The sequence below is a fragment of the Nipponia nippon genome, unplaced genomic scaffold (genome assembly GCF_047370975.1).
Source record: "Nipponia nippon isolate SJK-2023a ecotype South Korea unplaced genomic scaffold, ASM4737097v1 scaffold_31, whole genome shotgun sequence".
NCBI classification, from domain to species: Eukaryota; Metazoa; Chordata; class Aves; order Pelecaniformes; family Threskiornithidae; genus Nipponia; species Nipponia nippon.
In genome coordinates this window covers 5,746,916-5,769,622 of record NW_028262349.1, presented here as the reverse complement: position 1 = coordinate 5,769,622, position 22,707 = coordinate 5,746,916, and the positions used below count along the sequence as shown (strand labels likewise).

The window sequence follows — 22,707 nt, the reverse complement described above, 5'->3', positions numbered from 1 at the left end:
AAGTATTCACAACAGCCGAGTTAAAAATCAGGTTCCCCATGTCCAAGCACTTGACTAGCCAGAATCACAACTGCCACCTTAGCCTTAAATCCAACCTTATGCCCAGAACTCTTAGAAGACAGAAAGAGGAGCAGCAGCCAGATCTACCAGACCCAGTTCAGTATTTCAACTGGGGACTACTTATTTTCTAAACGTTTTCTCCTTTACGTATTGCTTATCCTGTTCTTCAGGCCATGTTATTGTTAAATGGCTGCCTTTGGGTGAACAACTCTTATTGCATATATGAAACAGATGAATCTGTACTGGACCGCTAACTTTGGTGCATATTGAGCATTCGATGGAGTTTCTACTTTTGCACCCTTTTAAAGAAAGCCTTGAGAAAACATCCCGAAATCCCATCGCATGAGGATACTCTCTGCCTTAGTCAGCCACCAGCAGGGACTGCATCCCGACGTTCCAGATGCAGAGGACATCTACAGCTCAAACTCACAACAGACCCAAGTCGCTCTTCCTTCATGGCCTGCCAGAAGAGTAGATTTTAAAGCGCTTTTACAACTAATTTGAAATTGCCAAAAATCGGGATACCTTAACCCTGTTCCTGCAACGGGAGAAAAAAGAAGCCTAGCAGATTCGGGAAGCCTCGACTGGCCTGCTCCTTCTGGAAACCACCACCAGGCAGCTAAGTCCTTGTATGGTTCCAGACTCCGGTTCTCGAGTTTGCTGCTGCCGATTTGTTCATCCTCTCAGTCTGAGAGCGCTGAACATCTATAGCTCCCAAACAACATCGTTTTGTTTAACAGCTCTTAAAACCAGCTGCGAAGCACACAGAAAAGCTGCTAAAAGCCTGAAGTTAATTCACGGCCTCCTGATGCTCAGTTCAGCACTCCTCCTCTTAAGTCATCACTATTTGTGCATTTTACCACAGAATCCAAACACTTTGGCCTACTAGAGGCACACAAGACATGTCAACTGACACCAGAAAGTTGCAATAACGTGTAAGTATGAATGCGTTTCCAATTCAGACTCCACCAGTAAGGGGCATAAGAACAAACGCTTTTATTTTTGGAGGAAATTAAGGCAGACTTGCAACTCTCTAACTCCCTTCTGAAAGTTTAGTGTAAACCTTCCAAGTTCAACATGAAATCTGCTTCTCATTGAATCTCTCGGTGCCACCACAGAAGAATTAATTACCACAGGCTCAAAGATGAACTTTGTGTTTGCTTTAATAGAACTTTTGGCCAATACGCTCATTTGGCCGAAAGAATAACATACAACGCTGTACATAAGCAACTACTATTAAAATCCCTCTAGTTGCAGTTTGTTGGACAACTGAGCGTATTATCTGAAGCAGGTATCACCAGCACAGTGCTAATCTTGTCTGAGGGGATCATCAATCCCAGCTGAATTAGAACAGTTTGAGATATTATTGCTTCTCAGGCACCAGTAAAACATCAGGTCAGGTGTTCAGAGGAAGCTTCTAGATCATCTCAACGCAGAGCGAGCCAGCAAGCCCTGCAGTACCACATAATTAATTAATACGGGCTACGTTTGCCAATTTATTTTTGCATTAAGCTGGGTCAGAAGCATTCATGTGACCACATATGCTTCTCAAATAAGGTGATTTTGAGCTACAACCATTAACATACGTAGCATTGGCTTACAGATTTTTGGGAAACTAGACATGCCACTGCCTTCTACGCTAAGGGCCTGAGCAGCAATGGTACGCGGCTTTATTTTACAGCTCAGGATCTACTAAAGGATGAGCCTTCCCAGGGACTGCACCGCTCCTGACAACTACAAGTGGAATAAAGCAAAAAGTCAGGAACAGCAACTCGAAATCCTAAGTCTACAAAGGCAACGCTGCCTGCGGGAAGGGACTTTCAGCCCCTTCACCAGTAGCTATCGTTAAATCGTGTTTGGCATTTATTTCATACTTTCTTCTTGTGAAGGTCAGATTTTTTTAAATGGCAATAACAGAGTACACCATTTTAGAATAAACCCTGACTAGACTTATATTAATTTGAGATTTAGCACAGTATAGCTTTAAACTGAATTTTTTTTTTCTTTAACGCGCTGAAGCATTAACAGCTGGCAGCTTACAGGAGAGGTCTCGCTCCCACTGCTTAGCCTGCTCCCCCCATTTCGGTGTTTCAAGTGCCAACAGGAGCAAGCCCCAGCACCCTTCTGCCCACAGCACAACCAACCTGTACCACGAAAGCAATGGGAAACTACACCAGGAGGGAAACACTTTTTGTTGTGTCAGCAGTTTTAGTCTGCTTTCCTTTGCAGCCAGCTAACACCAGAGCCAACGCCAGAGGACAGGAGAGCAAGGGGAGACACTGCAAAGCCAGAAGCAGGGGAAGAAACTCCCCCATCGCATGATTTTAAGCTGCCAGGTTGCCCCAGTTGTACTGTGAAATTATGTCATTAAATACCCGTTCCCTTCCCGTTCTGTCAGCGCTGTCTGAGCACAACCTCGGAACAGCTTCCCGTTCTGCTAAATGACACTCGAACGGCTGAACCTTCTTTGCTCAACATATCTGAGCTATAAAACCAGATGACTAATGGTTTCAAAATTGTTTCAAAGGAAGGCAACTTTGCTTGCCTTTGTCCGGTATACAACTCAAGCCCTACAAGCACAACACACCAATATGTTGAGGAGTATGGAAGCTGAACAGTACAATTACGAGTATTTAGTAAGCAAAGGAAGAAACTTTGAGATTTTTCCAGCTTTACACGACAAAAGTTCAAATTTCCTTCACTTTAGCCAAATTTGCCCAAGATACAATACAAATCCTTCCTGCTGCCAAGATTCTCCTCCTGCCAAGTTTAAGAAGTCACTACATATTTTAATGCTTTCCAAAAACAAACAAACAAAAAAATCTACTTTCCTTACCCTCCAAGGCATATCTGCTGCCTAAAAAGGAGGCACCACAGCTAGATACCAAGCACAGAAAACTCCCCAGCACACCGCGACGGCAAGTTCCCAGCCGTATATCTGGCATTAAGCAAAATTGACAGGAGTTTGGCAAGCGGCTATCAACTTCAAATCATTTTACCACAGCCTCTAATCTCACTGTCTGCAATACTCACCATCTATATCTCCCCGTGATAAACAAGGAGGGCCTAGGGCATTGTTGATTCAGAAGCAATTAGAACTGCGAAGGAAGCCTCCCATCTGCTTTTCTTCAGACATTAGAAAACAAATTATAGGAAGGCCTTGCATAACGGCCCGGCAAACGTTTTCATGGGACACCAGGAACAAAGCACGCAGAAGTGATAAAGGCATAGCAGAGAAGAGGAAAAGGAGCAGAGTGGTGATAAAGACGCTCCTTTCTTCCTAATCTTTCACCAAGTGCTTACACAATCTACTGCCAGGCCAACACTTTCTCGCCATCCTGGAAGTCGGTGGGAAACCACTTCCTCCACTGGTGGTCAACAGTTCCTGTGCCAGTGAGAATAAAAACAGCCCCTGAAGAACTGTTGACTTTTGCATACTGAAAAGAATTCCAAAAAGAAAAGGTGGTATAAAGTGGTCAGTATGGATGAAATGAGAACTGCTACGTAAGAAAACAAGTTTTTTATTCTGCTCTCACTGAAATACGTTGGGGGAATCTTCTGATCTTTCTTTACCAAAGAGGGAACAATCAAATTATATCAGTAAATATTCCAGACTTGAGAAGCAGGCCTAGAAACTAACTTGGATCTACAACTTCATTAACTGACATTTGTCAATCCATGTTGACATAAATCAGAAGTCTGAACGCACTTATATTCTCAGCAGACAGGTCAAGGATGGAAAACAGGTCTAACGGCTCCATTTGGGAAGGCTACCTGTAACGAGACTGGTGCTTTGCAGCCTTTCCAAAAAAAGGCCTTCAATTTTATGTCCCCAAAAAAGGAAATTTTGAGACTAAGTTCCATTGCACTGCAGTTCCTAAAATGAGAAGTTTTTAAAATAACCAAACCCTGCAACACCTTGTTTTAAAAGGCAGCCGCCTTTTTCTTCCATGTGTGAGATGCCCTCAAACTTATGATGCCAAGGATGCATCGAGCAACCAACAGGAGCCGTCCGTACTGTGCCCGAATCTTCCGTTAACTCTGGAGGTGCTCAAATCCACACCCCCCAACGCTTTACCACCTGCTTCAAAGATTGCTCCTTCACCAACAGCCAGGTCTGCATTCTCAGGACTGGACCAAGGTTTGGTTTGGGTTTTTTTTTTTTCAGAAACGTCACACTGACCACGACAATTGCCTTCTCACAAAGGCGCACAAGATCCCAGAAGGTTTAAAAGAAAAATGACACAAGTGGTTCTGGCAACAGACCAATAAAAGCTTTTTCCAAATGACACTCAGTACCTCCATCCAGAATTCTAGGATACAGCGCTATTAAGTCTTTTGGTGTGAGATGTTTGCTAAGAAGGAAGACCTGTACAAATCTGAGGAGGTAACCTGAAACAGGAACATTGGCAAGAAATATACCTGTCTGTCTGCAAGATCAGGCAAGAGGCTTCGTATACTTTCACCTTGTTCACAGCTCTGCAAAGGCACTAGACCACTACTGGGATCGCAAACTTGAATGTGGACACCTAAACAGATGATAGATGATAACGTGAGCATTTTAGCTACTGCAGAACTTAAGGCGGGAGATTCTTCCAGGAGCAATGAGCTCTGTGCTCCTTCATGCCAGCAATTAGCACCTTCATTAAAACCCAGGCAGCAGGTCTTACCACTCCAGCGACTGACCTGTTCTCTTTCACTCAATATAGCTCTCCAGACAGCGAAAGCCCTGTAGCGCTGCAGATGCACAGGTGAGCACTAACACCAGCTGTGCTGAACACAAGAAGGTCAGAGCTACCTCAAACTTATTTCTTGTCTTTGATATCAGAAGCACAGAGACCACGCCAATACCTGACGCTTGGCCAAAGCGAGCCAGATGAATGCATTACCGTGGCACGGAGCTCGTGGCACTTTCACTGGAACACCAGGAGCGGGCCATACCGAGCACAGCACGGATCTCAAACCATCGTAGAACTGAGGCAGCCGACACAGGTTATCGACCCACCACCTCAGCCTTTCTCTGCAATGAAGCACAAGTTCGCATCACCTAGGACACGCTACGTAGGAAGCGCTTCAGGAGACAGTGTCTCACAGAGTCCCTAAACTGATGAAATCTCCTTGTTGGGGTTAATACTGGTGAACGAACAGGGACCCTGCACTGAAACAAGTGACGCTGGCAGAGTTCTGCTGGTGAGCTGTCTTGATCAACTCGGACTTCAGTCTCAAGGTTTTATTCTTAAATACACTAGCTGACCTCAAGACTCTTGACGGGGTGCTTCAAGGCTATACAAAGAAGAGACCTCCTCCTGTTTCATCAGCACATGACGGATATTTGTTGACATGCCCCCCGCCCCCCGCAAGGCATGGTTGACCCAGAGGCAACCAAAGTAGTTGGCTATCTGTCTTGCACACTGCTCTACCACTCAGTTTGGAAGCTGCTGAGCAGTCTTCCTTGGAGATCACACCTGAAATAGAACAAAAAGGACTACTACATCAAGGGAAATACCAAACGGATCCACACAGCCGCAAAAAGCGGATGCAGAGGTGCTGAGATGTCTAGGTTTGAACACAAGCCAAAGGCAATGCCACACACACAAAAGGGCCTGAAAGGCCTGCAGAGAGCCTCCACTGGTTTTAACCGTTTCAGGAAAACGGTTTTCAAGAATGATCCAACACAGTATTGCCATGCAAAAACTTGCTTTGCAGCCAGCTGTCAAGGCAGGATTGAGAAGCAAGAGTTTAGTCAAGACACAGAAGGGACAGAGACTAGGGAGGAAAAAAAACAAACAAAAAAAACCACATTTTCGCCTCAGAAATCACTGTAAGGAACAGCATGTTTCACCTTAGAAGCCATACCAGCAGGAAAACCCCCACTAGGCCTACATGCCTCCCAGAAAGAAGAAAAAAGTTTCCCAATGCTCCACAGCCAGAATACATCTCTCTCTCTTAATCCAGACCCCTCTACTCTATGGGGAAGGAATCTGTGGCATAGGTAATCTCCAAGAAAACGCCTTTTGTTCTGTATACACACTCCTTTCACGTCCCCAACAGCTCGCCACGTTGCACCCCACAAGCACAGACCTCTCCACGAACAGCCACACAGACCACAGGTCAGTGACAATACAGTGCAAGACCCATGGCTGTTTGACTCACACTGCTTCCATGCAACATTACTTCAAATAGCAGAGGGTTTTAATCTTGCCCAAACACCAAAAGCCAATTGGGCGGAAGGTTAAAAATCACAAAATCCACAGATTCTCTCTTCAATTCCAGAATAACACTTATACAGCATATAAGGCGAAAAAAAAGTTTAACATAAAAGGTCATCCAAGCACGTACACGCACAGTATAGGTCACGTACTTCAAAACCTCAACTCAGATCTGAGCTATATGCTTAAGACTTTCAACAGATTATTTCGACGTATACTTGCAGAGGCAGGTGATAATGCTTAAGTCTTCCTTATGAAGAAAAATAATTTAGATACCAAGTAGCGTGCCTGTGTTTGAGAGATGCCTGATGCTGCTTCCAAAGAGCAAGTCCATGACCACAAAGGAAGAACCTTGATCTCACCTTTTCTTGCCTGTTATGCTTGCCTAGGCTGATTGGCAGCTACTGTATTTCATGAGCATGAATCTCATGTTTCGTTGGAATAGCCATCTTCCTGAACTTTGAAGCATGATGTCTGGGTACAGATGAAAACTTAAAGGCAGAAAGGGAGGCGTCGCAGATTCCTTCTTCCAATTGTACTGCTACCCTATTTCTCTTTTTATTGTCCGACAGCAATCGATAAGATCAGTATTCTCTCCCACGTAGCTGTCTCATCTGAATTCCTCTCCCCTGCAGCCACAATATTTTAAATCAGCAAACAGGAGAAATTTAAATTCAATATTCAATTTGATTCATTTGGCATTTGTACTCTCTCTCCTCTCCGCCCGGCCCCAAGAACGAAACCAACTCCATCTACTGAAACATGCTAATGAAGGTCACTTAAAAAAAAAAGGTTGTCACTAAGCGTTAAGCCACATAAGTTGCTTAACTTGTACATATATGTTCCTTCCACATTAATGTGTGAGTTCTGTTTGTAAATCCGGCGACCGAATAGATCCCTTCTGCTTGCCAGCCTTCAGATGTTCCAGAGTTAATAGATCTCATTTTTCTATTGATTCCTCTCGCCCTTTGCAAACCTAGAATGAAGACACTGCCTTTTGTCTCCTTGGCTTGCCTAAATTTAAGATTCCAACATTTTTGTCAGTTCTGACAATAAAAATATCTCTGCACCAGAACTAGTTATTACTAAAGTCTACTACTGCACTTTAACAAACGTTATTTCCATATGCTAAACCAATGATTTCTAGTACAATATATTTTAAGCTCAGGATTGGGGGTTTTTTTGTTTTATAACATTGGACATAAACTTAGTTTGAAGTGTATTACTAGTCTAACAAATCTCAACTGTCACAATTTTAGTATTTTCACAAAGTAGTTTTACATATTCTTTAACAATCAGATTTGTCTAAAAAGCTTTTAAATGCTCCTCTTAATTGTTTTTATTCACGTCCATATAATGACATCATCAAGGTAAATGTTTTTGTCAATGCTTATATTGCCATTCGGAGACAGAAATATTTGAGGCCAAAAACTAAGCTGCATTCTCCAGAGGAACGACCTCATTTTGCCAGTCTGATGAACTACACTCAATTCACGGGAACAAAATTAATCATAGTTAGGATGCTGTCAGAAATCAGATACAGACCGGCCATAATTACCATCCGCCGCTGCTTTAACGCGAGGGGGAGGACCAGGGCCTCCCGCCATCACCTCTGCTCGAGACGTACGAACAAGGGCCAACTCGAAACCATACCGCTACAATACCAAACATCTGCAGCTAGATCTGAGATTTCCCCGTCTTTCAAGGCTAACAGTTAGCCTTGCAGAGAGAGCAGGCTACAGAGCTCTGCTCAGAGCTTCACGTCAGCACCTTCCGCAGTTGTCCTGTCCCTGGGTCAAAGATGCTGACAGTTAATGCAACGGGGTTCTTGCGTGGAGAAGAGACAGCCGGACAACTTCTTGCAGCTGAGACTCTCTCACCTTCTGCACTGGTATTTTAAAAAGGACAGGTTTATGATAAACATATTAAAAAAAGAAATAAGTTCTCTTCCTTGTTCTAGACAGTGTCAGACCATCCAGCAATTGCCTCTGGCAATTTTTTCACCTACAAAAAAACACCTGGAGACAAAGAACTGTGCTGTGAGGGAACAACTCCTTCCCTACGCACAGGACACTTGCAGTAGGTGAGAAGTGGAGATAAGAACCACAGATTCCAGGCACATTCTGACAGCAGCTGCCCCACACATTGATCCATCCTTGGACTAGCAGCTGGTGCTTTCGCTTCGATGGGACAGGAAGGCAAGTGAAGGAACGGGAGTAGGAGACAGCATCCAACTCTTTCACCAGCACAGAACAAGTGGCTGGAAATCCATCTCTGAGGGCTTGATGAGACACCACAACTTGCTGCTGCGCTCCTACAAGGAGGCCATGGAAACAGTGGGCGAGAGGAAAATTATACTTTATACTTACTATGCCACTGCTACTAATATTTAACAAAAAAAAAAAGCAGCAAAACCACACACGTGAAGAACGTCTCTGCCTTCTCAGCATAGCTTATTTCCACCCCACAAAAAAAAAAAAACCAAAACAAAAACAACACAAAACAAAAGAAGCTTAAAATCTATTTTTGCATACATCACCTACATATAACAAGGTTGTATAATCAAATGGATCATTTAGGCCAGCAGTTTGAAGTTGCAGGTGCCTAGATCACAGAACTGCACATCAAAAAGGAGAAGTGCCCTGACGAATTTCCAATAGAAGGCACAATTTAACACCTCGTTTGCTGAACTATACCGCTCTTCTTACATGCTTGCATTGGCGGGAATCTCCTGCAGCTGCCTTCCATGCTTTTTCTAAAGTACTTGGAAGGGCAGGAAGAGCAGCTTCTCTAAACATCTTTTTGAAGTCTGCAAAAACAGCAAGCTTGAGCTTTCTGTAACTAAAAGCCTACCACCTTCACAGGTAGGTTATCCACCAGACATGTAGTCAGTGCAACATCTAGTAACATTTTACTGCAATCGATTCACAGAGGGCTCCTAACAAACAAGCAAGAAAAAAGACAGAGACCAAAGCTTCGGGAAAGCAAGCAGGCTAGCACAACAGCACAAAGAAACAGATCCTGCAAGTACAGCGACATGTCTGACAGGTCAAGATAGGGAGGGTTTTTTTCAGGACGAAAAAAAGTGACAGAACATGCAAGAACCAGTAACCAGAAAACAGAGTGCTTTAATTTAGTTTTGGGCCCCTCACCCCAAGAAGGACACGGAGGGGCTGGAGCGTGGCCAGAGCAGGGCAGCGAGGCTGGGGCAGGGGCTGGAGCCCAAGGCTGGGGAGGAGCGGCTGGGGGAGCTGGGGGGGCTCAGCCTGGAGAAGAGGAGGCTGAGGGGAGCCCTCATCGCTCTCTGCAACGGCCTGAAAGGAGGCTGGAGCCGGGGGGGTCGGTCTCTTCTCCCCAGGAACAAGCGATGGGACGAGAGGGAACGGCCTCAAGCTGCGCCAGGGCAGCTTTGGGTTGGGTATTGGGAAAAACTTCTTCCCCAAAGGGCTGTCAGGCCCTGGCCCAGGCTGCCCAGGGCAGGGGCTGAGTCCCCATCCCTGGGGGGATTTAAAAGCCGGGGAGATGTGGTGCTTGGGTACATGGTTTGGTGGTGGCCTTGGCAGCGCTGGGTTAGCGGTTGGACTTGGTGATCTTAAGGGTCTTTTCCAACCTAAACGATTCTATTCTATTCTAATTAGGAACACAGAGCACATTTCATGGTAAGCTAATGCCAGCACTAGACACCGGCCACATTCAGCAGACACGATTAAGTTAAGATGCTATACACAATATTCACATTTCCATTTAGACTATGCTTACTACTGCTGTTGTTCCCACAAACCTGGCAGTGCGTAAGACAACTCACACAGGAAAGCAGTACAGCCACAGTTACCTGGTGCCGCAGACCCACCCACATCAGGGCTAAATAACTACGGCTATAAACTCACTATCCAGTGTATTTAACAACCACACCAGCTTAAGATGTTCCTGTTCACATGCTAGTCAAGCCCAGGGCAGAGCCTGCTGCAAGCGCAGGCCGTAGCTCTGTAACTCAGGATTGCCGAACACTTTGAATCCTGGAACCACGGACTCATTTGCATCATTATACAAATACAGTTACACTGCTTCAGAACAAGAACTAGGACAGTCACAGAGTAATGCATCATGCTGCGTAGACTTACAAGCTCGGGAATCTAGACTTCATCATCTATCACACAACACAGACATAATCCCAGAGTCAACAGAAATCTAGGAAATTATATCAACCATACGGGGGAGCGGCTGCGTGGCGCTTAGTTGCTGGCTGGGGTTAAACCACGACAAGTCTATGGAACGTATGCATCGCCCCACTTTGAAAGAGCAATACGCAAGTCAGAGAACTCTGTTCCCACAGATCTAGAAAGAAAAGCGGTCAAGACACGAGTACTGGGGAACAGCAGGCTGGTAAAGAGGCAGCAGCTGAGCAATATGAGCGATCAACATCCACATTCAGGGTGCAAAAGGAAAAAGAAAAAAGGACAGAAATAGAGACACCACAAAAAGTGATCAAATGTCAACAAGAACAAGAGGCATTAATAAAGGGAATGAATCTCTACCCTTCCCATTTCTTTCCTCCTTTACTTTCCACAAATGCCTCATTAGGTGGTTCATGGGATCCCAGTGCAAGTCCTTCATGCAACAAAACAGGCTCCCCTTCTCAGCACGTCTCGGATAGAAGCCCCTGCCCAACAGATAACGCTGCTCCACTACCCAGCTTTACAGAACATGGTAGCCAGCACACGCTTCCACTCAACTGCTCCACCAGAGCTCAGTGGCCCTTTCTCCGGGCCACCTCCACAGGCGTGCGTTCCTCTCGCCCACACCCCCCCCGCACGGCCCCCCAGTACATTCCTGCCTCTTCCCATCACTGGAAAAGGGTAAGCACTCTACTTGGAGAAGCCTCCCACGAGTACTAACAATAGTGGATTGCTACTTTAGCCATGATTTCTTCCGGCCAAAAGCACTTAGCACAGCATTACTTAACCCTGTTGCCAGCCGCCCCAAATAAGCATTAATATTAAGACTTATTGTCCGCATTAGGAAGCCCACCCTCGGATACTGCCAGTCAATAAAGATGCGCCAGTCTTAACGAAGGTGGGAGATTTAAAAGCTGTGTCCGTGCAGACGCAGGCAAAATAAACACGAAAGACAACGGCGTTAGCCAGGAGAAGAAAGGCTCCGGGACACGGCGCGGACCCGCGCAGCGCATCTGGCGCCCGCGGCCCGCCCCGCCGCGCCGGCCCCCGGCGGCGAGACCCGCGGCCCGCTCGCCCGCCAGCGCGGAGGCCTCGGGCCCCTCCTCCTCCTCCGCCGCCCGCGCCCCATCCACCTCGGGCAGGCCCCCGCGGCCCCGCACGCCGCCGGCCCGCAGGCCGCGGCCCCGGCTCGCCGCCCGGCCGCCCCGGGCCCGCGCTCCCCCTCCGGCTGGCCCCTCCCCCCGCAGGCCCCGGCTCTCCCCCTGCAGGCCCAGGCCTCGGCCTCGTCGCCGCCGTCGCCGGCCCTCGCCGCCCGCTCCCGCCCGCGCCGGCCTGGCGGGAGCCGCCGGGGGAGGGGGGAGGTTGGGGCTCCGCGGGCGCCGCCCCGCAGCCGGCGGCGGCCCGGCCTCACCTGTCGGCGGCTCGGCCGGGCCTGGGCAGCGGGACGCTAACGGCTCCGCAGCGCGAACAACCAGCCGCTCGCAGCGCCGCCGGCCACGCCCCCGCCCCGCCCGCCGAGCCCCGTTGGCTGCCGCGCGCACGTGCCCCGCGTCCCGTTGGTCCGCCGGCCCGTCCGTCAAGCGCCGGCCGGGGGCGGCCTCTCGCGGCGCGCCGGCGGGAGGGCGCTGCGCGTGCGGCGCCGGCGGCCTGGCGCGAGCAGCCGGGCCCCGCGCGCCCCCGGTGCCCCCCCGGTTCCCCTCGGTCCCGGTCCCGGCCCGGCGGCGGGCAGGCGCGGGAGGGGGGGCACCGCCTGCGGCCCCAGCGGGGCCGGGGGGCTCCGGGCAGCCTCTGCGGGCGAGCGGGGGGCCTGCGCCGGGCCGCGGGGCGCTCCCGGGGAGGCGGTTGGTGGAGGGTGCGGCGTGACCCGAGCCATCCCCGCCGGGCCCGCTGGGGGCTTCGGCTGCTCCCCAGCCTCGGCCCTGCTCCGCCGCGGCCTGCCGAAGCCGTAGGAAGGAGCGAGGAGGAGGACGTGGGCCTGGTCGCCGTGGCTCCCGGTGCGCGAGCCCTTCCGTGCCAGCGGGAGGGGGGCGCGCCGCTGCCTGCGGCGGGCGGTAGCCGTGAGCGGGAGGCGCGGCGGGGCGGCCCCGGGCGCCGGGGCGCTTGTGGTCAGCGCCTCCCCGTTCGCTGAAGCCTTCTCCTTCCGTGGGGGCCAGCTGTCGCTCGGGCAATCGGGGAGCCTCCCCGAGCGGTCACACGCTTGCGGCTGCCTCGGAGATTCAGTCGTCCCTGTGTAAGCGAGACGCAGGCGATGATCTGCAGGAGAAGCTGCGGCGGGCAGCGCTTCTCTGCGCTCGGAGAAGTCCTGCAGTGACCGCAAGGGACCGGCTCTGCTGCTCAAGCGTTTTCCCTCTGTCCACTGCCAGCAATTTTTTGGGTAGCCAAGGGCATCCCTTTATATCTGAACCTCTTTCCACTCCACAGGAGGAGTCTGTGAATATCCAATTCCACTATTCTGCAGGAAACAAATGTCTTTTTGTCAGTAAAACAGTATTCTGAAATAATACCCACGGTACGAAGCAGCACGTTTAGTGTGTGCCATACTTGCAAGTCCATAAATCCCGTATACCTGTTGAGGTACTCGGCTTTAGCCAAAAATTCAGAATATTGCTGCATTAAGATGTCTGATGTTATTTTTCGTTCACAGACAACTTGTCATTTGAGTTTTACTTCGTTGAGGAACAACTGAAAATCAAATCAATGCACCTTTCTCCCGACTAGAACAGTGAGATCTCACCTGAAGAGTAGGAGCTTGCAACATAGCAGCAAAGCCACATATAGGAGCATGCATTCTTTGCCATTTCCCTGCACGCGTGTGTGTGGAAATACTCCGTACCTAGTCGTGATGACACGGGAACACATGGAAAATCACACAATGAAAATGCAAAGATCTTCACCTATCTTGATGTGGCCTCTGGCAAGACCCTGTATAGTAAATTCCCAACATTGTGGCACTGACGGAACCTGGTTTATCTGCCCAAAAACCCATTTCAGTAACCCCTTCAAGGGGTGCTGTTCTACTGGGCCATTATGTACAGGCTCCTAATCTATACGTTATGACCAGGAACAGCCCAACCTCTGCCGGAGTCCGAAGGGCACAGTATCAAGGAAAACGTAATGGTCAGCATCGAAGGAAGATCCATCGAGGAGGTTAATGATTAAGAGAGATGTTAAAAACGTTGCCTTTTTCTTTTTTTCTTTATCATCGCTTTCAGTGCCAGATGGGGAATCCTCACATATAAACTCCAAGCCTGACAGGTCTGGAAATATCCTTCAAGGCCTCATAAAACATTAAAGATGTTTGTGCATCTGTTATTTGCTCATGCTGCTATGTATGCCAGCCACAATATCACAATTTTGTCATTCACATCAGTGGCAGCTTTCTGTTACTGCGAATTTTGTATTTCCCTTGTACCGTTCAGGTTTTAATTAAGCGATCCCATTCTTGGGCCTAAAATGGGTCTCAGATCTCCAAAAATCGAGGCTGTGGGCACAAGACAACGCTGCACAGAGCTTTGATGCCTCTATCTTGTAACAGCACATTTGCAATTTCATCATTTCATTTATCACCGTTAACGCTATGTTATTGAAAACCGCGATGGCAATTAGAAGGTATTACCCCGTTAAACCGTATGTCAGTTTTAAAGGAACGATCTCATTTTGCTGAAATATATTCATTGTCTGTTGCAGTGTTTTCGTTCAGTGTGAAAACACGTCAGTCTGGAGGTTTCATGGTAATGTGGAATTTTAGGAATTTGAAGCCAGGTCTCCCGGTGAAATTGTCTTAGGATGATGCAACATAAATAACATCAGGCTCTTCGCAGGTATGTTGAGTCACACTATTTCTTGAGGTATGTTGCAACACGAAAAAAAGCTCGCTGCAAACCGGGGAATAGTGGAAGCCATTTGTCAACGTGGATCTTGCGCGGCAGGAAAATGAACGGCGCAAAGTGAATTACTGAAGCGGTTGCCACAAGGACAAATGGGGTGAATAAACACCAGCTAGAAACTCCAGGTTACAGAAGGAGGGAGGTTGTTGCAGAGCTTTCTAAGAGCACAAATGCAACCCAGGCGGCGGGGAGGCTTTCGAACCCGCCCGAGCTCAGCTACGCTCCTGGTTTACATGCAGCGAGCAGCAGCCACCCCCCCGGGAACGCATGGCTCCGGGCTCTTCTGTCAGGCTGCGGACAGCAGCTCTATTCATTAATTGCCCTATTTTTATGTTGTTTATCAGAAACCACGAGTTTTATAACACCGGTTTATCTTTCCGGGGGTGCAGGAGGGGTCTCCGAGCAACAACCCCCCCCTCCGCAGGCCTCGCGTAAAATGGCGGCCAGCGGCGTGAGGCAGGTAACGGCGGGGCGGGGCCCGCCGGGGGGGGCGGGGCGGGGCTTGTCCCCGACCCTCCCCCCGGGCGGTCCTCGCCCCGCCCCCGGGCTCTTCCCGCCTCGCCCAGGGTGGACAAAATGGCGGCGGCGGCCCTCCGGCCGTGGCGTTGTGCTCGCAGGCTCCCCCTTCCCTGATTTTCTGCCCTTGTCAAGTAGCTCCCTCCTGAAAGGTGTCCTCAGCATCTTTATTTCTTTCCCTCCTTTAGGGTCTCACGTTCCTCTCTGATTTCTCCTTGCCATTAAGAGACCACCTTCTTCACCCTCTCCTGCAGCTCGCTCTCCTCAGGGCCTCAGCCCCTGGACTTCCATTACCTCCTGTCGTCCCCCCCCCCCTCTTTCCACAAATGCCTTAGCATTGCTCTGAGACTTTGCTTACCTAAAACGCACCCGCTTGCTCATCCTTTGGTTTGCGGCTCCATACGGTGATCTCATTAGCCAGATGTGAGGGCTCCACTGTCAGCATCCTTCTGAATAACGCTTTCTGGTTTTACTTTTCTTGCAGTTTCCTTATTGTTGTGGTTTGACCCCAGCCAGCAACTGAGCCCCACCCAGCTGCTCGCTCACTGCCCCCCGCTGGGATGGGGAGAGAATCGGAAGAGTAAAAGTGAGAAAACTTGTGGGCTGAGATAAAGGCAGTTTAATAGGGAAAGCCAAAGCCGTGCACGCAAGCAAAGCAAAGCAAGGAATTCATTCCCTCCTTCCCATGGGCAGGCAGGTGCTCAGCCATCCCCAGGGAAGCAGGGCTCCATCACGCGTAACGGGGACTTGGGAAGACAAACGCCATCACCCCGAACGTCCCCCCTTCCTTCTTCTTCCCCCAGTTTCTATACTGGGCATGGCACCACAGGGTATGGAATAGCCCTGGGGCCAGGCGGGGGCAGCCCCCCTGGCTGTGCCCCCTCCCAGCTCCTCGGGCACCGGGCAGAGCAGGGGAAGCTGAAAAGCCCTTGACCAGTGTGAGCACTGCTCAGCAACAACTGAAACATCGGTGTGGTGTCAACATGATTCTCACCCTAAATCCAAACCACAGCACCGTACCAGCTACTAGGAAGAAAATTAACTCTATCCCAGCTGAAACCAGGTCACTTATGCTCTCCTCACTCTTTCTGGTATTCAGTCCTTGGTGCTTCTGTCTTTGTACTTGAGGGCAATTTCCTCCCTGGAGATCTGGTCTGGTAATATCCACTTGTCTGGAGTGGTTTGTCCTCTTCAGAAGCACCTTCTCCTGGTCATTTGCAGAAGAATGGAGTCGTACTTGGTATTATTTCATTCCCATGGGAATCACCTTCCTTGTTGTAACCGCTCTTGGTCGCCTGCCTGTGCTGTCATTTCACTTGGGAGGTGAATTATGTCGCCTGGGGCATGTTTCTCTCTTCCTTGCGCTGCAGTAAGATCACCCCCATTTAAATTTTCAGCGAATTGTCAGAGAACTTCCCTGGCCTTTCTCAGATCGATGCAGAATACGGTGGAAATCGCTGTGTTGGGCTCTGAAGCAGAGTGAGCCTCTTCAGTCACCAGTGGGCGTGTTGGCTGGTGAACACGTTGGTTCAGGTTTCTCTGCGCCAAGCTTCTCTAGTTAAACCAGCCATGCTTAATCATTTGTGGACAGATGTGGATAAGTTTTAATTCAATTTAAATTTGCAGTCATTATAAGCAGTTATTGAAGCTGATTTTTCTCTTACCCTTCTTTGATTTCCCTTTTCCTTTATGTATTAATAGCCTTTGTAGGTGTTCCCCCCCATATTTGTTGATGACTATATATGACTATATATGACTACATATGACTATACATATTTGATGACTACTGCCAGTAATCATCTTTATTCTAAGCTCATCATTTATGAAACTTGTGGTTGTGTGTGGTTTATACCAGTCGTAAATGGTGTCTACGTAAATTGTTTAACTTGATGTACTGGTTATTTGTAGCATAGTCCTATTTGTCCAGTGAGCTGTTAATTTTCTATTGGAATTAATATCTAGAAGTTTTGATAACTGGTTTTGTAATCTTTAATCTTGCTACATATCTCAGACTAAACAGAGAAGGAAATGGCTGGGAAGTGCTTGGGATATTTTGTGGGAAATCCAATTATGCATTTAAGTTTTGGCACTTCAGATCCCTTGTTAAATTCTAATAACTTGCAGTGACTGCTGGTAGCATGCTTTCATTTCCTCATGTCTCTGGTGTATAGGAGCAAAGTAATACGTATTGTTTTGTAGTAGCGTAAATCACTGCTTCTGCGTATTGTTTACTCCTCCTGGCCTGGGCATGACCTCGTTGTGTGCTGTAACCTTGTTTAGCCTAGAAAGATAGGCTCAGCTTATTGACTGACCACATTTTCTAGTCTCAGCTTGGTGTGAAAAACACTTTGTCCAACTGTCAGTAAGACAATATTAATTACATTTCTCATCCTCTTCCAGTCCTTGAAATTCCAGGATGATGTTAAGCAGTAGTAAAATGCATAGAAAACGCACTGTTTGAGTTACTTTTTTTATTTCCCCAAAGACCTGGGGAAAGCGCCTATTTTTCTGTACTTTGGAATGTTTGGCAAAACCTTTCGCCCAGGTGTCCACATAGGAACTAGCAGTAGGGAGTTAGGAAGAGCCTGATGTGTGCTTTAAGAATGGGTGTTCAAGAGCAGTTTGTTAGTCTTGAGGTCGAGTATTTATTGCCACAAAACAAATACATGGAAATAGATTTACTGACCTGTTCTTACATGGCTCAAATGTCTGCAGTGATGTAACTGCCTTATTGAAGCCACACATTTAGTTTGCGTGCATCAGCAGTGGTAAGTCCATTGATACCGCTGCCAAACTTGGCACTAAGATTGTTGGGACCAACAACAATTACCTAGTGCTCTGTGTTTTTAATACATTTTTAATACATTTGATGTGAATGGTTTGCTTTCACTGCCAGAGGTTTGTGGTTTCCAGAGCATGTATCCTTGATGGTCTTAAATACAGAAAATGTGGCGATATGAACACCATAATGCCTAAGGAACCTCCTGGGTTTTATGAAGTTGCTTGAACATTTATGGCACTTGCACAAGCTTTAAGTGTCTCTTATCACCACCGTGGAAGCCATAAAGCACTACAGACTTACTGTGTTATCAGACTGGGAGTGTCTTCATACTTCAAGGATGTATTTCAAAATTCTAAGACTTTGTAAAGTCTCGTTATCATTAAAATATACATTCATCGCACAATCTTCACACACGTCACTTACATCACCAAACAGAATTACCCACACCAGCGCCTTATGGAGGAAGGCATGACTATACCTAAACATGTTTGAGAGTTTGAAACATCAAAGCCCTGTTGAGTCTTGAGTCTGTACAGGGCACCAAAGTTTGGAGAAAGCTTTGGTGTCAAGTTCGATCAGAACCCTAGGTGAATAGGAAAATGTAATTGTTGTGCTAAGCATACCAGTTTGCAGCAAATAGTGAAGCAACATGTAGGCTTGATCTGTTTTTATCTCCAAATGTGTAGGGTTTTGCATTTTTAAGGTAAGTGCTTTAGATAATCCTTTAGCTTAATACGTTACACAACGAAGTGCAAGATCTGTCTTCAGGGATTGTCTTTCAGTCAACCGATCAAAGCGCCGGCTGATGGGTGGCTATCCAGCAGTGTGTCTGACAGTTGGTTTGGGTTTTTTTCCTGTTTCCAACATTACGCTTTGTATATGTTTACATGCTGAAGGCTTTTCTGAATAGGTGGGATGGCTGCTTGCACAGATCCACATTATTTGTGCCTTTTAAAGGATTTAACTTCAGAAATTCTAGTCATCTAGTCCCGAGTATCTTGGGTGTCACAACTGTCAGGAGATACATATCATCAGCACAGTAACAACAACCCAAATCCTGTCTTTCAAAAATCATAGAATCATAGAATCGTTAAGGTTGGAAAAGACCCTTAAGATCATCGAGTCCAACCATTAACCCAGCACTGCCAAGGCCACCACCAAACCATGTCCTCGAGCACCACATCTCCCCGGCTTTTAAATCCCCCCAGGGATGGGGACTCAGCCCCTGCCCTGGGCAGCCTGGGCCAGGGCCTGACAGCCCTTTGGGGAAGAAGTTTTTCCCAATATCCAACCCAAAGCTGCCCTGGCGCAGCTTGAGGCCGTTCCCTCTCATCCTAAAATCCCCCCTGAGAACAGCTTAGAGATGCCGAAAAGCAGTGCAGTCCAAACCGGCCTGGGGAAAACTCATACCCGGCCTAAGTTCAGGCATACCAGCCATCATGGTCAGGCGTGAGCACTCAGCCAGGTGTGACCAAACCGGTTCAGAATGACCCCAGGCGTATCAAGCATGGCCTCCAGATGATATCACGACATCCCGGTATCGATACCTCTCTTTCTATCGATACCGGTCTCTTTCTATCCTCCCTCCCCCAGCCAGAGTCTGCTGTAGCATGTGTACGTTTAAGCCGTCTTACACGACTTGGTCATTAGTTGTCCTGTAGCTATGGTCTGCCGCGTTCGAGCGTGACCTCTCGCGTTTCAGTCGAAGCCCGGCAGCAGATGTAGGTGTTCTCCCGCCCGAACGATGTGGTGTGGGAAAAGATTCAATACAGGCTGAACTGGGCGAGCAGTGAGCTTCTGAAGAAAGCAAGTCTCTCTCCTGTGAAATCATGATGCTTCAGGCTTTGGGATCTACCTGGGAGCAATAAAGGATATTTTTTTTTCCCTACTTTACAGGTTAACCTTGTGCACTCAGTGTTTTTTACGTTTGCTAGTTAACTACCTCTAAGATAATACTCTAAAACATCTTCTAAGAACAGTACTGTGTTAAAAAAAAAAGCCAATGTGACTAAAAAACCTAATCTTTGATAAAAGTTGCAAGATGTTCACCTGTGCATTACTTTATTGGGTTTTTTTAGTGTTCAGCTGCTCTCTCGAAGATGCCTGCACTTCCAAGTTCTGGTTTGTTCGAAGAGCTACATCTGATAATGAACTTCAGTCAAGGCCATGGTGTAGATTCAGCTTTCTTTTTGAATGACAAAATGCCGCTTCTGATGAGGATGAGGAGCCGTTGGGTTTTTAAGCCTTACGGCACGATGCTTTTGAGTTTATGAATTTCTGTGTGTATGAATCCTTCCTTATCTTTTGAAGCCTCTTTACAAGGCATGATGATTCTTGTTTCTGTCTTCAAGGCTCTTCTCACTGGATGGAAACTAATGCTTGTCATTATTAAAGTAATACTAGTATCGAATTTTGAAATGTTTCAGTTTAAACATGAGCAGGGACTTTCCTTTTTAATAGTTTCTGAAGTTGGAAAAAGTAACTTTATTACCGTAACTTCACCTCTGCAGTTCAATAACTAAGCGTGGAAACAAGTGGCATTTTAAACTATTAAAAAGACCTTTGCAAATGTTACCTTTTTAAAAATAAAAGCTCTGTTATTTGGATGTTGAGGTGAACCGTGGCTTCAGAATAATATGTGCGCAAGCAATGGAGGTGTAGCAAAAGCAGGAATGCTCTCATAGTTTTCTGCCTTCCTTGGTAAAGAGGCAAAGCGTATGATCTGATAAAGGCTTTTAGAGCAAGTTCTTAAAGTCAGTTTTTCTCCTGCAATTGAACAGTGTCATTTTGGGGAACTTGTTCTGTTGGCTGTTACAACTAATGAATATTAGTATTTTTTCTCCCTTCGGTTTTGGATCTCTATGGCGTCAGCTTCCCCCTGCAATAAACCCGCTTACCTGCATCATATGGCTCGTGCTTTAATTTAAATCTAACAGCAAACTAAAACTTCCGAGTATAGAAATAGGTCGTAAGCTAATGGCTTAAGGACATATGAAAAGATAATTAATTTGCTTTCTAAATCAGGTCTGCAATAAAGCAAGGTGGAAATTGAAGGGTTGTATTTTCTTTCAGGAGAGCTCAGCCTTGGCTGTGGTAACTCACAGGGCCTGAGCTACGGCTGTTTTCTCCATGTGGACAGAAGAACAGCTTTTTTTGGTGATACCTACAAAAATTCAGCATTTAATGGTTAACTTACAGCATCCGAAGTAAGAGAACAGTGTTGGGCTTGTCACAGTGGGCAGGAGCCCTTTAGCAATTTTAAGTAACACTAAGCCTTAATTACTAGGATATCAGCAGCTATTTGTTTATTGATTGGCATTTCCTGGCTTGTTTGTGTGACTTTATCTTAATTCCACGTCTAATCAGTCATGGCCTTAATTTTATATCATGGACTTGAACTGCATTAGTCAGTCTTCATAAGCTGACTGGCCTGCAGGGCGATATTAAAATGTGGTATCGGTAAATCCTATGCATGGAAGCTGGGTCTGTGAAATAAAACTTTTTCATACTTGTTTCTTTTTTTAAAGCATTCAGCCATCTACAGTTTAATCCTGTCCCGTCGGCGGAGCGAGCTGCACCGCAGAGCGAAATCCCACCTGGGCACCTCCTCCCGCGGCTGCCGGGCCAGGGGAGCCGTCGCCGCTGGATCGGGTCGGACCGAGCCAGCCGCAGCCGCGGCAGCAGTAGGAGCGTATTCCCCAGCCCGTCCAACCACCAAACTTTTAGGAAGGGGACATGGATTAATACCTGGGGAGGTTTTAGCTGACAACCTGTACCGATAGTATTTGCTTATGCTGATTGCACGGCCAAGACAGTAATGATTAAGATTCTTTATGATCTGTGTGTCTAATGTTTAACTGAAAAGACTCAGTCGTCACTACCTTCAGTTTTCTTCATGCCTGCGCAGTTCATTTAGGCATTGAAATGTGGATTTTGGGTGATGAATAATAATAATAATCATAATCATCATCATCGTTGTTGTCGTCATCATCATAATAAATATAAATATAAATATAAATATAAATATAAATATAAATATAAATATAAATATAAATATAAATATAAATATAAATAATATAAATATAAATATAAATATAAATATAAATATAAATATAAATATAAATATAAATATAAATATAAATATAAATAATATAAATATAAATATAATAACATATAATAATATATTATTGTTAAATAATAATTTAATTATATAGTAATATATAATGATTTAACAACAACAACAACAACAACAATAATAATGAAAAGAAATAATTCTGGAGCTTCCTCTGCCACACAACAGTTTAAATGAACTTAAATTTTACTGCTGAATGTTCCTCCTCAGGTAACTCTGGAATTAATAGGCAGGGCATCAGGACTAATAAATCTGAGCTTTTGGTCTAGGCTATGGCAAGTAATTTCTTGGGGATTCCAGACAGAGAATGCCTCGCTAGCAGCACTGCATCTCAGGCAGGGGCTACGTGGCATGGGTGCATACAGAATTGTGGTTATGTTTCTGAGCTTCCCTCAACTCCGTTTATTTCCTGGATTAAAGTCAGGATTTTTGATCATTTTAGGAGAAATTGGCTCCCGTCGCCTGTGGCTGTTAGGCTGCCCGGTAGAGCAGATAAAACAGACCTGTCCGCCGTCAGGATCAGGCTGCACCAGGGGAAAAGGGATGCGGCTTGCAGGCAGTGAGGGCTCTGGGTGAATTAAATCAGGAGTTTCCTGGGTTTGGCGCAGTGTCAAGTTATGAAGATTTTTCCAGGTTTTTAGTACTCATAGTACAAGTGTCAGTCTTGGAATGTATTGAACTAACCACCGTGGTTTATCAACAGGAACGATTACTGCGTCCCAAGAGGTTACTTTTCTCTGGCCGTCAGAACTTGGTTTGCTGGCGTCTTTGTTCCTTGACTCTGTGCCGTATTTAATTCTGAGACTTGAGGTTGAATTTGCAGGTCTGCTCCTTAAGGGGAGCTTTTTTGTAACTGTAAAATGGGCGTGTATAACACAGAAATTCGGACTAAAATCACACCACCTCTGCGGTACTGTTTCTGTGGTAGTTTGTGAGAATCGTTTTA

General features: G+C 46.8%; 1 protein-coding gene across 11 annotated transcripts in view; it reads right to left on the bottom strand.

The window, feature by feature from the left end:
• ELAVL1 (ELAV like RNA binding protein 1) overlaps positions 1 to 15,305 on the bottom strand; it is a 57,520-nt gene extending 42,215 nt beyond the window's left edge. For 10 of the 11 annotated variants that reach the window (XM_087769427.1, XM_087769425.1, XM_087769420.1 and 7 more), the window contains exon 1: positions 11,856 to 11,959. The gene's annotated coding sequence lies outside the window, so the exon portion shown is untranslated. Of the gene's footprint in view, positions 1 to 11,855; positions 11,960 to 15,205 lie in introns of those variants that run through there. The other variant, XM_087769421.1, reaches the window with a different exon arrangement.
• Between the last annotated feature and the right edge of the window lie 7,402 nt (positions 15,306 to 22,707).